The sequence below is a fragment of the Periplaneta americana genome, chromosome 1 (assembly GCF_040183065.1).
Source record: "Periplaneta americana isolate PAMFEO1 chromosome 1, P.americana_PAMFEO1_priV1, whole genome shotgun sequence".
Lineage (NCBI taxonomy): Eukaryota > Metazoa > Arthropoda > Insecta > Blattodea > Blattidae > Periplaneta > Periplaneta americana.
In genome coordinates, this window is record NC_091117.1 from 139,822,174 (window position 1) to 139,839,139 (window position 16,966).

The 16,966-nt window shown below is 32.0% G+C and overlaps 1 protein-coding gene across 2 annotated transcripts in view; it reads left to right on the forward strand.

Annotated features, from left to right (window-relative positions):
- Positions 1 to 16,731, forward strand: part of LOC138701439 (uncharacterized) — a 56,472-nt gene extending 39,741 nt beyond the window's left edge. Inside the window, exons 5-6 of one of the 2 annotated variants that reach the window (XR_011332571.1) lie at positions 1 to 14,023; positions 15,569 to 16,731. The exon at positions 1 to 14,023 is cut by the window's left edge and continues 12,820 nt beyond it. The gene's annotated coding sequence lies outside the window, so the exon portion shown is untranslated. The other variant, XM_069828328.1, reaches the window with a different exon arrangement.
- Positions 16,732 to 16,966: the final 235 nt, after the last annotated feature.

The following is a 16,966-nucleotide window of genomic DNA, read 5'->3' on the forward strand; positions in this document are numbered from 1 at the left end:
TTACTTATAAATGAAAGAGTATATAAGTAATAATACTTGTATGTAGCAGTGCCACACACCTGCAAATCCACGAAATTATTTATTCTGTTTTGTGTTGAGATTTTATGCTAGTTTATGTAGCAGCGAGTGTTTGGCAATAGCATTAATGTTTTAACATTTTCATGTATTACATATGTTCAAATTCCTTCAAAGAATCTAAAATAATGCAAATAAATCGGGAACAGGTCTTGGCTGTATTTTTGTTAAGAGGCCTTAGTATATAAGCCATATGATGTCCAAAAAAATTAAAAAGAAATTAAATGTAATACTTTTTGTTCCACTCCATATGAATAGATATTTGTTTCTTTTGATAACGACCTTAAAATAGAAAGTGAATACCGTATAGGTACTCAATATGTGTATATTGATTATGCTACCAGTAACTAATCTTTTACCAACTCAATGTATTTTAGGAAATGTCACTTCTTGTCTTACCTATTTGAATGCTCTCTGCATTGGAAACAATTTCAGTAATTATCACTGACTAAAATTACCGAATACAGTAAGGGAAAAGTCCTTTTATTATATATATATACATTCACTAATTGGATTTAAAGTATTGAACTAGAATGTAACAACTAGAAACAGTAGTAAATATCACTAGTTACTAACAAATTGTGAATATTTTTAACGTTATTTAAATATTTATATAATCCCTTTTCCATAATAGTTAAATCTGAATAATAAACCGTCCCATTTTTGTATCTGTTATCAAATAGTAGTAGAAAATATTGAGGATGGTTTAAGACAATTTGATAACAGAAAATTATGACTTCAGACATGACATGAACTTCTTGTGTCCGTCTAATCACAATGAACCTTTGCTTGTATGGTAATGTGACCATCTACATTTAAAATAAAAGATGTTAAACTGTTGTTATCTTTTCCTTTAAAATGTGTGTAATAACACGGTAGCCTATTTTAAAGATGCATAGTTGCTGAAACTTAAAAAGCTGGTTGCATCAATGAACAAGCAAAAATTGTTTTCTAATGGAAAGAATATTGGGCTTATGTAATTATTTCTTTTGTTTTATGCTACAATACTGTTCTACACACACTACACAGAATGTCTCAGGTCATTGTATCAAGATTGCACAAATGGTAGAGATGAGATAGGACAATCATGGTTGCCAAGGTCTACTACAGGCTGCACAGTATCTTGAAGCATCGGGATGAAATAGTCCAGGATGAAATAGTCATGCAACAATAGACCAAGTGACAATTTAAAAAAAAAAATTGAGATATTTGTACAAATCTGTTATTGGCTGGATTATTTAACACAGAAAGAAATCAAGAATGCGATATCTGCTCTCTGCTGCTCGTTTATTGCATAAAATTAATTAATTTTGCTTTGCAATATTAAATGAATTGTTGGTCCATTATTAAAAATCTGTTAGTATTTTTTTATTATTATTTATGTTGTTTTTCTAAGTGTGAATTGACAATACCCTATTTATTCGCATAATTCACTCCAGTTTACGATACAGTTATTTTAAAAAATATATATTCTCAAACATGTCATGCATTTGCTGGTGGTATTTTGTAATTTTTTCCAAGAACTTTTCATACTGAGAGAAATTTCATTTAACATATTTTAACAGTCGATTTAGCACTGCTATCTGCTACACTGGAAGATACTGTAAGTTGAGAATCTTAAACCATGTGTTCGTGTGACAGGCTCCGTCTGTGTTTTGTGCTACTTTATGGTGGTTACTCTCACTAAAAAATCCATTTTGTCGCTAATAACGTAGTTCTCAACTGCACGACGCAACACATCGGATCATGGGAATTTTCTGTACCCATAGATTATAGATGACCACGTTTTGTTCGTGTTTAGTCGTAATGATAGTGCACTGACAGGTGAGAAATATCGGTAAAAGTATGTGTTATAATATCAGTTAAATAACATATGATAAAATCCAATGCATTTTTTCTTGTAAAATGTATTCTGAAACTTTCCTCGCATAAATCACGCACCTTCCATTTTAGAACACAAAATTTGGTAAAAAGGAAGTGCTTAAATTTTGCGAGTAAATTCGATACTTCTTGCATAAAATGTTTAATATCCAAATTTACTTCAGTTGTCAATATCTTGATGAAAACAGATTTTTATAGGTTGGTCTCTTATTGCAAACCTCCATCTAAATGTGCCGCATTAAAAGTAAAAAGTATTTTTTTCTTATATTAAGCTGTTTTTGTTGTTGTTTTACCAACTACTATATCAGATACAATGGTGAGTGTGTCATGGATAGATAGGCTCTTAGAAGCCAGTTCTTCCTTTATACCTACTGGACTTAGATTTTTGGGGTTCTGTAGTGATTTAAGATATCTTTGCAGACCTTAATATGTCTATGTAAAAATACTCATCTTACATTTTGACACTAATGACCTGAGATACACTGTCAAGTTTTCTGGATTCTTCATTGGAGGTAATAATCTCTGTTCATGACCATTTTGCCTTATGTAAAAATTTCCTACTGTTTCTTTACCATTAAGGTGTATATGGAAACAATTGAGGCGTTCAGAGCTAAAGTGGATCAAGTCACAAATTTTCATATTGAGTTTAATTCATTTTCTGATTATCTGAAGTTGGAGCTTTTCCGAGCAGTAATGAATCGAGTCTTAATTCCAAGCATTCGCCAGTAGGTGACACCAGTAACTTTTGGCTCAGATTATTATTTGCTCACGATGTTCTGAGACATAGTGAATCAAGTCACCAAAGCATTGCATCAACTAACATCACAATTATTTATATTTTATAAATCTAGAATTTGAAAATGGAGCAATAAAATGATTGCTAGTGAAATTAGATAATCCAGTAGAGCAAGTTAACTTTAAATCCTATTATCTCAAAACTACGTCTCTGGACTTGATCCACTTTAGCTCTGAACGCCTCAATTATTGACAATTAGTATTGAACTAAAAGTTTATAGTTATCTTTCTTCATGCTTACAGTCTTATGTTTTATGTACGATACATATCTCTTTGGTTTTATTTTACCTTTTTGTAAATATGTCTTTTTTTTTTTTTTTTTTTTAAGATCTTTTAATTTTCTGTCTATTGATATGCACAGTTTCAATTTTTATTACGTTAAACCTTTTTTACAGGTTATGAATTATTTCTTTCTATTAAAGGGAAAATAAAATATACTCAAAGAATGGTAAGAAAAGACAGTTATAGAACATATCTAAACTGTTTGGGGTGAGATATGTGGTCACTCTACATTTTGGCAGTATTGTTGTCTCTAACATGCAGACTATTCTGGCACTTGTGACAATGTAAATATGCTTTTGCTAGTACTTTATATGAAATTGTAATAATGCTTCTGCAAGAGATCATCATTGAGCTGACACTGTGTTGTGATTGGTGACCAGTTGTTAATTTTCAAAAGAACAAATGTCGACTACTGTGACGATTTTTTTTAAAGAGGATAGCATACAACAAACTCATTGGCCTAAGAAGTCTGATGAGTGTGACGACATTGGTGAGATCCAGCAAAATAGTGTCACTTCCTGTTATGTCAATCAATTTTACCAGTGAGCTCAATGACGATTTCTCAAAACTTCCATCCTTCTACAGTCTACTATTCAATTGTCCACTGTATGATGTTCTAAACTTCTTAATTGTAACTAACTCTTAGTTGCTTGACTGAGTTCATAATAACAGAACTAAACTGTATGTATATCACTTCAATATGAGAAAATAATATTTTCAGTATGGCTTACAACACTGAATCAGATTATCGTACTAGGACCAGTCAGAAGTGCCAAATAAAAAGAGTGAAATAACTTTTTTTCTACATTTATATGAATTCTCTTCTTTTTTTGGCCAGTCAGCAATGAAATTTTTCTCGTTTAACCATTTACCATTGCCATTGCTATAATGTTATATCTCACTTAACTGCTACACAGACAGAATCTTTTACAAAAATTGAAACAAGTATATGCTGTCACTTAGCAGAATCAAACTGAATCGAAACGAAAAGTCTGTTGCTGCTCACATCTAATGGAAGCAAACTGAACAGTACTTTTGTGTTTTGTCATACAAAAGAGGATAATTCTACATAAGATTTATTAATTTTTCTTCGTTCATATTAATTTGCGATTTTTGTATACTTACTATTTCAACAATAACTTTCAATAGTAAATGAATAAGCTGCCAAGAGTGGATATGGTTCATTTGTTTTTTCACGAAGGCTTCACGAGAACTTACGATCATACTCAAAACAAGAAATTCTGTTCCAGCAGTGGAATAAATATTCTAGCTCCTGAATTCTGTTCTTTTCGATTCAACGCGCCATTTCTGCTATCTTCCACTTAAATACACTGTGAAGAAAAATTCTGTTCGATTCGATTCTGCTAAGTGGGAGCAGGCCTATACAGTCCAAAATGGCATGACATCTGAACAGACTGCACTTTCAACATAATTCACTACTCATTGCCACCAACTAACTGTTCAGAAAGCAGGGAAGTGAGAAGAGTATCTTTGGATATGGAGATTATAAAGAAAGGTGACTCGAGGATGAAGTATATCTCTCTATTTAGTCTCCACTTCTGATTAGTCCTATTACAGCTATAAATGATGTATACTAAATCTTCAGCGCATCCAGTTATGTTGTTAGTAAATATGTAAGTTATATGTATCAAATACCGCGTTTTAGAGTTTCAAGGCTATATATATTTTATCATATGAAACACAACAATGTTCATTGAAATTTATCGCATTTGTGTTATATTCTAGAAATGGATAAATATTTAAAGGCAGTGTCTTAAGAAAATAATTCAGTAGCAGTGTATTACTAAATAGCTGACATAATATAAACATATTACCTATTTGTTAAAATTGTTTTCATTGGTGGCTTGTAACAGTGTGATAAATGCGAGACAAGGAATTATGAATTTTAATTTTAAATAAAGCACTATTTTTGTATATTCTCCACATTCTTCTTTAGATTAAGACTAAAATCATAAATTTATGTAGTTAGAATGCTGCTATAATACTTTTTATTACACACATATACACACACAGATACACATATATATCAACATGTTCCATTACAAAATGTAACACTACATGTTTTGGTTTACAATTTGTACATAATTGATTTTACAGTTATTATTGTCATTGGTTTTCTCTACAATGTATACCGGTACGTAAGTCTAATGTGTCAATTATCAGAAATAATACCGGTACTGTATATTTACAAAATTCCAGTTAAATTAACTATCTTCATTCAAATACTCCAATAATTATCTTTTCTGTAACAGTTAATATCCACAGTTATTGGTATTTTATTTACATATTTACTTGTTCAATTTTAAAACTAACCTACTCTTAAATTTCTAAGAAATTATTACAGTACTTTCCTGTTAATTCTAAGGTTTATTATTTTCGAATTGAATTGCTTTTATGAATTTATGCTCGATCATGCCGAAATGTAGTAATTATACACCCGATAGCAGTCCTTTAATGCATGTCATTAAAGTACACCTATTCATTAAAGTTCAGGTTTTCGATTATTCTCGGATATGCAATCAAAAGACAACGAGGGAAACGTCACGGAGGCTAAAAATCCAATACTTTCGCAGAAGGTTATGTTCTGTTACTATAATAATTAGCGTTAATTGTAAATAATATTCAAATAAATTCAATTTGTCATCTCGTTTTTCACTAAATCAATTTCCAGGTTATATCAAAATTAGTTCATGTTATTCTCTAGATTGTATCAAGGTCAATGACATTATTGTTCCTCGGAAAAAACCAATACTTTCGCGTCTGCGGACATCTCACAATTTACAAGCTATGCACAAGGTCACTTCCGCTCTCCAGTCTGATATGAATAAAATGAATACTTCTGAATAATTTCAAGTTAGAAATATGGTCGAGCATAAAAAGTCGTATGAAACTTGCCTATAATGGTAATTAAGACGCTCGTATGAAAATTATGAAACCTGCTTGTGCTCGTTTCATAAACAAACATACTCGCGTCTTAATTACTATCATTATAGGCTCGTTGCATAATGTACTATTACAGTACAGTACTCTTTAATATATGTGGTTATGAGTTCTTTTTTCTGGACTGGCCAACTCACTCCTCCTCGTCTCATGTGCAGCTTAATATGTTCCTTTCAGTGTTATACAATATATACTACATTTGAAGAGGATATGGTTGACTGTTTGGTTCACTTCCTTGCACATGCATGTGGAATCTATGATAGCAGGCTTTTAATCTTCCATGTCCTATCAGCATAGTTGTTAAACTCGCAGAGAGAGGCAGTTCAACTTTAATCTTCAGGTAACATTGGGGAAGTATTTCTTGTTTCTACTCCTTTATCTGTATTTTGCTAGAGATTCTGCCATTTCACCTCGCTCGCCTCTGTTAACGTGTTCATTATGCTACTTTTTGGAATCTTGCTATACCAAACTCGTCTTCCACTTCTAGCAGCCTGCTTTGCAAGATGACCTGCGAGTCATATCCATGAATCCTCACATGACCTTTGATCCAGTTAAATATTAATAGACCAATTTTGATTTGTGAACAATGTCAACTTTTGTGATATATCTTCTATTAGCTGGTTAAGATTTCTAATGTTCTTAAGACAGTGGTTCCTAAAGTGGAGGTCGTGTAAGTAGCCGAGGGGGATCATGAGATGATTTACAAAAGAGTAAAAAATCCTTAACATACATCTATTTTATATTTAGAAACATTAACAACATTGAACATAGAATTTAAAAAGTTTCAGTAATAAATTAAAAAATTATTAATGCGATAATTGTACGTGTTTTTCAGAAAGGAGCTTCTTCAGATCTGGATTCCGTATTCCATACACACACAGTGATATAATTTCCAAGTTCAAGGAAATTTCTCGCTTTTGTTTTGAATGTGATCATAGACAAGAAACTTATTTTGCTTAAATAGAGGTTGCAAATATAAAAAATTTAAGAACTACGTTCATTTGCAAGCTCGAGGTATCTTGCATTCTTTTGATTCAAAACTGGTCTATGCGGGGGAAAAAAAAGTATAGTTGTTTTACTACCATCAGTGGATACATATCCCATTGAGTTTTTCCTTCATATTGTATGGAATTTCAGCCAGTTGTAAACAGAACTGCCTAAAAATGGATTCATTACCCATTTGTGACTATCATCATTGTTTTGAGTTTATTCCGGAAAATACTCAAAAAGTTATTTAAAGTTGTGGAAATTTAATTGCATGTCCGCAAGAAGAAATTCATTATTTGTCTATCACACTCTTTAATATGCTGGAATAAATTAAATTTCTTTCTGTTAAATGGTGTTGACCAGAAATAAGTTTCTTTATAAATCTCTTGATTTTATCTCTGGCTGTTATTATGTTAACATCTCGGCCTTGCAGACTGTTATTCAATGTTCGAAAATATCGGCAAGAATGCCAATCTAAGAAGTCAAAGATAATTGGGAAATAGGTTTGCATATTCCGATTTCTTGGTACATTAAAAATTCTGTTCTTAACTGTAAAACCCGTTACACCACGAAAGCCATCTAACTTATGTATGATAAAGAATATTTTAATATAACGAACCCATGTCTTCATAAATTTTTCTGAAAATACAAGTTTTCAGTGCTCTTCTTTTGATGAAATTTACCACTATGCATTGAACTATTATCGCAGAAATTATGTTTACTTAATATTTCGTGTCATTTTTGTACCACATATTTTTATTTTGGTCGTTCTTCGAGTGATATCCAGTGGTTTTGAGTAAATTATCGTTATTCTCGATTTTACAATGATTTGTATTTTTTTCGAATGGGCTTTAAGTATGAATATGGTAGTGGGTGTTGCAAAAGGAAGTCTCGGTCAGAAATGGGTCATGCCTTCAAAAAGTTTGGAAACCATTGCTTAAGAGAATCCAATGTGATTTTACTGTCCATGTATATAGCAGCTGTTTTTGTGATGTCTTGGCTTAGTTGGACATCTTCAATATTTTCGAGTGACATGAGGATTGCGAGCTGTTCAGTTTGATTGTTTGAGAATATCTCATCCAATTTCTATAGCAGCTGCTGTGTCAGTTCACCATTGAGCATTACAACTATTCCTGAGCCAACACCATCATTGGATCTGCTTTCATCAGTCTAAATTTCCATAAAAATACTTCCTATTGGTGTCTGCTTCTTCTATTGTAGGGATATTCGCTGAATGAGGCCACTTCTTCAGCTCCAGTACGGTGTCTATCTCCATGTTTAAATTCCGGCTTTTTCATGTTAGGCCTATATGCTTTGCTTATCTCTTCTAACTTGATGATTATAGGTGTTTGGCCTGTGAGAATACATATGCTTCAGTAGATGTGGTTCGGAATGCTTTTTCGATTTTTATATTCATTATTCTTCGAATCCGTCTGTTGTATTTCCTTTGGAATACCTCTATGCATATGGGTGCTGCATATGATATTATTGTTAGGAGGGCTTCATGTTTCAATCCCAAATCGAGCTTTGCTGATTTGGACAGGACATTGATCAGCTTTATACACTTGTCAGTTATGTGCTGAAATTGAAGCTTTGGTCTATAATTTTATTCCAAGGTATTGCGTTTTGTTCACCTGTCATAGTTCTTTATTGTTGAGAAATAGGCTTAAGTTTTCTTTATCTTTGCGTTTCTTTCAGGTTATTAGCAAAACTTTCAATTTCTGGTCATTAAATTTAATTTTATTCTTCCTGCCCCAGTCTGCGATCTTCTGCAATTCTGTTGGCAAAGTTTTCAGTTTCCAGGACGTTTCTGCCTTTGGTTACAACTTACTAAGAGATCGTCGGCAAATGCAATAATTTTTGTGTGCTTTGTGTATTTTAAGTTGAGAATGGAATTGTATTGAATGTTCCAAAACCCTGGTCCACAGCACGATCCTTGAGGGCAGTCTTTTGTCATATGTTTCTCCACTTCAATGTTATTTACAGACATAACTGCACTTCTCTGATTAGAATAGCTTTGGGGAGGTTGTACAGATTAGTCGGACATTCAAAAGTTCTCAAGGCCTTCAAAATGCTCGGCGACAATCCAGCATTGACTGCTCCTTGGACATCAAGACTCATTAGGATTATATATTGACCATTGTTAAAAAAGAGACAGCTTTCTTTACTAGTAGGATACCTACTGATACCTATTGAATCATGTCATATACATTTTGAGCGTGATTCTGGTTTTTGATAAAAACAAGTCTTGTTGAGATAAAACAAGGCTTGTGTCATCACTTTCCTGAAATTATATAAAATCCTGTGCAACTTTTTTTTATAGTATTAACAATCCTCGTTAATTTTTTATACTTTAAATCTACTAGTATTTATTGTTTAATATCATAAATGTCGAAGATACAGAATGCTGATATTCAACGTTTTCTTTTAAACCTTCATTCATTTCTTCGCAGAAAAGTTTTATGAAAAATTATGTTTCAGCATTTGAATAAGTTTTATTAGGAGATATAAAAGTGCGCCACTGGTTTCAAATAGACTTTTGTTGACTTTTTTTCTTGTTCTTGCAACCATGGTTTTACTGAGGCCACACACTCTTCTGCTGCATAGTGATGGCACTACAAGAAATCTTTTTTTTCACGTACACTTTAAAGCAATTTCACTGTGCTGCCTTTGACGTTCAGAAATGCTTGTACTTGGTTGACTTACAGACATTTTAAATTGCAGGTGTATGAAATAATTACACAATTACCACACAACTTTCAGTTAACTGATTGAAGATGTGACTCTCAGAACATGTAATGAAAACAACTTAGAATGCCAATCTCAACATTATTCATACTAGAGCATGTGTTTAGTCTAAGAGAAGTCTCTTCATAATATCAGCTATTGTTAAGTCTTTGAGTTCAGCTAGAAAATAATGTTGGGATTTAAGCTATTGAAAAGGAATACCGTAGTAACTTTACTGTCATACATTTATAAACATTGGAATACCTAATGACATAGTTATCTAAGTCAATTACTTATATAATAAAGTATTTTGTATGAATAAGACTGTTTACAGTCATAAAACAAATTGAAATAATAAGTTTGAAATTGAACAAGTACCTTCAGTCCTTCAACATAATACATACCATTAATTTAAGGAAACCAGAAGGTCAACACTTTATATGTTCCATAATAATATATGATTATATAGCATACATGTGTTAACATAATATGAGAAACAAACTAGGCAATTGTTGTAAGTAGCATATTCGTTATATATATCAACCTCTTCAACTTAATTCATCCTCAAATATCTTAAGCTTTGACATTCAGCATGGTAACGAAAGCCAAATTTCATTTTATATATCAATGGCAGTTTCTTGGTGAAACGAGCGTTGAGTGACTTCCACTGATTTTGGAATAGACACTGACGCACTTGAACTGCCAACATAGAAAACAAAAAATCACACTCAATCGCTTTCACCTTCATCTTGACGGGATAATAAAAGCCTAAACTAACCTAACCTAACCTAAGTGCGTCGATGTCTATTCCAAAATCGGCGGAAGTCGCTCAACGCTCGTTTAACCGCATTTTCTTGGTCTAGATTAATACGATGTGATCAGAGGAGAAACTAAAACATCAGAAAGAATCTTAGAATAGTCATTTATCATTGAAAAAAATAGATGATACCAAAAATAAACTGCAACAGTTGAATAGAATGGAAGATGATAGAACTTCCAAGGTTATGTTACATCACCAGTATAAACCAGAGGGAAAGAAATGTTGGCAGATCTTGAACCGAAGAACAAATCACTAGATGTAGAGAATATATTTAACGGAGATGAAAGCGGCTGTAAGTTCATATATTAATGTGATGATGATGATGATGATTATTATTATTATTATTATTATTATTATTATTATTATTATTATTATTTAAATTTAATTAATAGAATGTGGACATTAATTATTTCAGTATTTCACGTGGGCCATTAGTTTCTATTTAAGAGTAAGCAAGGCACCAATGAATACTTCTTACTTGTATGTATCCAGAATTTAAATAGTGATTATTTAATTTATTTGTTGTCTCTGCATACTTTATGTTTCATTTTATATATATAAAAAAAATACGCCATCTTATGATCAATTGGAAACTTTAACACACATTACCAGTAAGTTAATTAATTTAGTATGCGTACATGATAAAATTGTTCATATTTGTGAGTGCATACTTCTACCTTCCCAGGTTATTTCTATAAAAATGTGTTCATTTTGTTAAACTGTAATCAAACAATTTTTTTTTCTATTTATGTTCGTTTCCATAGTCACTGGCTGTGAAAATGTTTGACAATATCAGATGGTAAAGTACTGGCAGTAGGGTTCATTCAGTTCAGCAACTTTCGAAATATGGTACTTACGTAATGGAAGGAGAATGATATGCAAATCTGTAAGTAATGTGTAATGTTTGTAACATTTAATAGTCAATTTTTTTAAATTAGAGTAGTTTCGAAGCCCGTACCTGAAAATAGCTTTTTAGAACTTGGGAAATTAAATGCAGAGGCAGCAATTTACTTTAAATATATACAAGTGTATTGGTAGCTTTTTTAAAAACATTTTCCGAGCATTAGAAAAATAGAAAAATGTTCATTTTTAGGTATGACCATATTATGGAGTGTTCTCTCACATGATGCCTAAATTTTTTTGGCATTGCATGATTGGAGAAATATTGATGTATTATAATCTGCATTTTAATGTACAGATTTTGTGTTTTAATAACATGGCTTTTCTTAGAGGTAGTTGTATACCAGTGCCTGAGTTTATACTACAGCAAAGGGTATTATTTTGTAAAATGTTTGTTACAATATTTTACATTAATTTTCTTCAGCCAATGGAAACGCATTATTAATTTTTATAGTCACTAAAAAATCTACTAATCAATCATGTTCTTGAAAATTAATTATTGTCATCACTACCACCACTGTCACACCAACAATGTCATTGTCAATCTTCTCTTTTTCTTTCTCTTTCTCCTCCTCTTCTACCTTCTTCTTATTTCACTGTCATCATCATTATTATCATTTTATTTAACAACATGGAAATCACCACCACTGGTCTGAATTGAGCAGTTTCATCTCAAGATCAATGGTGTTTGTATATTGCAGTAGTACCTTTTTTACATAAAGTCATGCTATGTATGTGTTTTATTTTTCGATAGAGGTAATAATAATTTTATAACTTAAGTTTTCTGAATGGTAGCTAACTATAATTGAACATTTACAAATGGACAATTATCCCTCTAGTCAGCCATTTTCAACCAGTATGCCACAACACAATAGTATGTAGCAAATGATCTGCTGGTGTGCCATGAGGAAGATTTTCATAGTAAATTGGAAAAATAAAAGTGAAAAGAGTAATAAAGAATGAGTCCACAATAGTCAACATTCATTGAACGCAGTACAAGTCAACATTCAGTTTTAATACCCTCAAAATCCCCTCTGGTTGAGAACCACTGGTTTAGATTATGATTGTGCTGTGAGATTTTAAATTACCGGTACACATGTGTCGCATGTTGAAAAAGGTTGAAAACCGCTGCTTAGGTTATAGTTTTATTAAGAAATGAATCCATAAGATTTCAGTTTGCATCTAATGGCCATAGTATTGAAAATAACTCAAAATAATTTGTACTGTAGCCAAAACGAATGATAATTCGTGATTGTTACTGTTTTCTGTTTCGGATTACTCATATTTTAATGATAGACCAAGTAAATAGAACTGTATACATTAGAAAAGTAGGAGAACTTAGAAACTTTTTGGGCAAGGAAAAATTAAGTGAAAATATTTATGGATCTAAATGTTTGTTAGTTGTTGCCACTGGCAAATTTTTCTTCAAATTCAAGACTGAAATTGAAATGAGTGCTAAGAATGTGTTTCAAATTTCATAACTTCGAGAATAAGTGCAAAATTTTTCAAAAGCATTATATAGGCTCTGACAGAAACATCTGCCAATTTTGAAAATCGCACAGTTCTTGATGATTGATCATTAGCACACTCAAAATTATTCATTTGTTTAGTGCAATTCAAATCATATTAGTTACAATGGAATTGTGATCGAATGAACATTGCACCTTTGCTATAGGAGCATTTTTAAGAGCGGTGATTCTATATTACTACTCAGCCATCATTTCAATGGAATTTTAACATAGACAGCAATAGGTAAGTTCCAAATCGCAAAACAATCACAAGGTGGGTTCAGCAATTTAGAAAAGCAGCATATGCATAAAATAAGAGTCATACACATACAGTGTGTAAGAGAACAAAAGCTGATTTACAGCGTAGTTCATGATGCTCTTGTTATTTGCTGTTTGTTAGTCCTCAACATTTCAGATCAGATTTGAACTTTTACCCAAATGAGATGTAATTCTTGTAGAAATTATTGCTCGTCGAAACTTTTATATTCATATTTTGGAGATAATGAACCAACATCTAGATTTCCTGGACAATCGTATGATTACAAGGCTCATTTAAATAAACAACATTCCTTGAAGTCCTCGTCAGTTTCACCAACCACCGTTTCTTAGCAAAAAAGTAACTTTATGATACAAAGTCTCGACTTCCCCAGCATTGTTAATCCTACTTTTTTTTTTTTTGCAAATAACTGTGGTGAGGTGTTCGCAGTTACAGCAGATCAATGATAATATGTGACTGTATTATAAGAGTTAATGAGATCAAAACTGTTTAAAAAGAATATCAGCAATCAGCATTAATTTCTGATTAACTTTATAACTTCTTTACTGTGTTAACATTAGGAAATTATCTGATTCTTCATTGTCCGAAGCCTAGTGAAGTTCCATGTTGTCTTCTGGTTTCCTGTTGTGGTGGGGTGTGTTCATAATTATGTCGAAAAGGGTATTTGTTTTGAAATTGAGCTGAGTATTTAGGATGTGCTGGGGGTGTGTTTTTGTATGTTTGTAAATTTCATATTGTTCTAGAATGTCAAGTTTCTGGTTTTTTGACTGGATATGTAGCATTTTCATGTCAGTGTATATATTGTTATCAGTGGCGTGTGGTGATAAATAATTCTGGTGGTGCACAAATATTTATTATGATTATCATATTATTATTACACCCTATTATTATTATTATTATTATTATTATTATTATTATTATTATTATTATATTATTATTATTATTATTATTATTATTATTATTATTATTATTATTATAGGTACTAACTACGACATAACTATTATATGTTATATAGATATAGATTTACATAATTTTGTTAGTCAAGAAATTGCAGTTAATCAGTTTCCTATGTAGCTCCAGTAATAGCAAAGTAAAGTGTTCAATTTCTATTGCAGCACACCGTAAATAATATTGTTTTCACTATATTGCGTTTTATAACACAGTTCACACGTTCACAAGCATTCGATATGTCTGTCGTCTCATCAGCCTTAACTGCTAAAAAGACACCAGCTTCTTTATTTCTTTGAAATCTCGTCATGGCATACATCAAAATGGCTTGAAGGATTTCGTTCTGTATAGTGTTTAATGTGCTCTTAAACACTGTTCCTCTTTCCAAATGTTCCTTAAAAGTGCGTCTAATTCAGAATTGAAATTAACGAGGTCAAGAAAAATACTAGCGTTTAAAGATGAGTCTCTGTCATCGTGACCTCTTAAAGCCAAATCAAAAGCTCCACAAAACTGCACGCACATATCTCTTCTTGGTAACTTTATCATTGTGAAGTTCGACAGTCTAATTGAATCCAATTATGTCTGTACGTTTGTTTGACCCAACACTGCTAATTTAACGTTATTGTTGAGTATGCAGCTGAAGAATCGTGTTTTTATTTCTTTCATTCATGTGCTTCAAATCAATCATATCTGCAGAACGATAATCAAAATTATTTAGTTACTACGCACAGTCCTAAATTCAAACAGAAAAATAAATAAAATTCATAACATGTAGCCTTCTTGTTTTTGTCAATGAATGTTCGCCGCCGAACAATAGGCAAGGAAAACAAAATACAGCGTCTTTTATATTGCAGCCACATATTGTATTTTTCGTAAGTCCGAATGTTGAATTTTCTTGTCACTTCTCTATTACTGTTCTTCGTCACTTATAATTTTAATTCCTGTGTACGTCTATCCATCTTCTTTAGTTTTATCTTTTCGTGTAAAGTTCTTACAGAAAATTACATATTTAAAAGATTTTGTACACTATTCATTAAATATTTATGATGGAACGGGCCAACAGCTACTGCAGACAGCTTGAGAACACATCTGAAAGTGCTCCTAACCCCTCCTTCGCACACTGTACTGGCTCCCTACCATGCTCCAAAGCCTGCCAGTGAAACAGTACTACTGCGCATGCTCCAATGGAACAGTGTGCCGCAAGTGTCGAGCGGTAAACGTAAGTCCCAGGCATCAACAAGAACAGTATACGTGCAGCATTATTTTTACATAGTATTACAATAAAGAATTATGTCGCTCACATAGTTTACTGCAGCTCATTTATATAAATTTAAAAACATGCGTTATTTGAAGAGGTGGTGCACTGCTCCTGTGCTCCTTAAGAGAAATCGCCACTGATTGTTATAGTTGTGATTGGAGTTTGTGATGTGTTCTGCGTAGGTTGAATTGTTGTGTAGTTTGGTTATGGCTGTGACATGGAATACTACACATCCAGTCAAAAAACCAGAATTCTAGAACAATATGAAATTTACAAACATACAAAAACACACTCCCAGCTCATCCTGAACACTCAACTCAATTTCAAAACACACACTCTTTTCGATACTATCATGAACACATCCTACCACAACAGGAAACCAGAAGATAGCACGGGACCTTCACTAGGCTTCGAACAATGAAGAATATCACTTCGAAACTAGTCAGCCAGGTAATTTCATAATGTTAACACAGTAAAGAAGTTACAAAGTAGTCGGTGATTATATAAGTGTTAAAAGTATATATAGAACAATGAAGAATATTAATTTATTTGATTTCAATAAGCTGGAGTAATACCTCACACAGAAGATCCATGACAACTTTAAGGAAAATGTTTTCTAATCACATTGTTTCCCAGTTTAGCAAGTTAAACTGACCGCCCAGATTTCCCTATGTTTCGGCATTTTATTTTTTATATGGATTTACTGAAATCCAAATTCTATTCAAGTCAGCTAACAAACATTTAGGAATGAACAACATTCAAAATATGAGACAAAAAGAGTAACGCCCATTATTCTGCAGAAAGTAATTGAGAATGTGCGAGTTCGATTACAAGATTGTATTCCTAACAGTGGTGGTCGTCTGATGGATGTAATTTTCTAAGTGTGACTATTTTCACAAATGTTCTTTTTAAACTATGTGCACCAATAAATGGTGAAATTTAATTTTTAAAATTGGTAACTGTTATGCCAGAGTCTATAGTAGGCCTACTGTTCAGTCCTTTCTGGTGTAATACTGTGTTTACTGTATACTAGGTTATTTCATTTTGTTGTAATTTGTTTACTTCTTACTTGTAATATTAATACATTTGAAAATAATAGATTATGTTGTAAAACTGATATGTGGTACTGTCAATAAATTAAATAAGTATGGTGTAAAATGGTCCTACCTAAAAAGAAAAGTAAAAGGAAGCAGTAATTTTAGAACCATTTTATATTGCTTCATACTATCTTATTGTAGTGTAAGCAAATATATTAAAACATACTCATGTATTCAGCCTTTGTCTAAAATAAACATCTTATACAATGCATAAATTCAGAGATGTTTCTCATTTTTTATATTGTATTACTTGCCTGAATGCAAACTATATTGTTATATATTCATAATTTATTTTGCAATATAATTATTACGACATGATAGTCAATCAATCGCACTCCAATTTTTTTTAATAGATAGCTCATTGTCTAAGGAAAACATAGAAAAAATCGAAATGAGAATCGTTTTTGAAAAGCCAGAGAAAAAATATGCGTACAAACTTCGATGTAATCT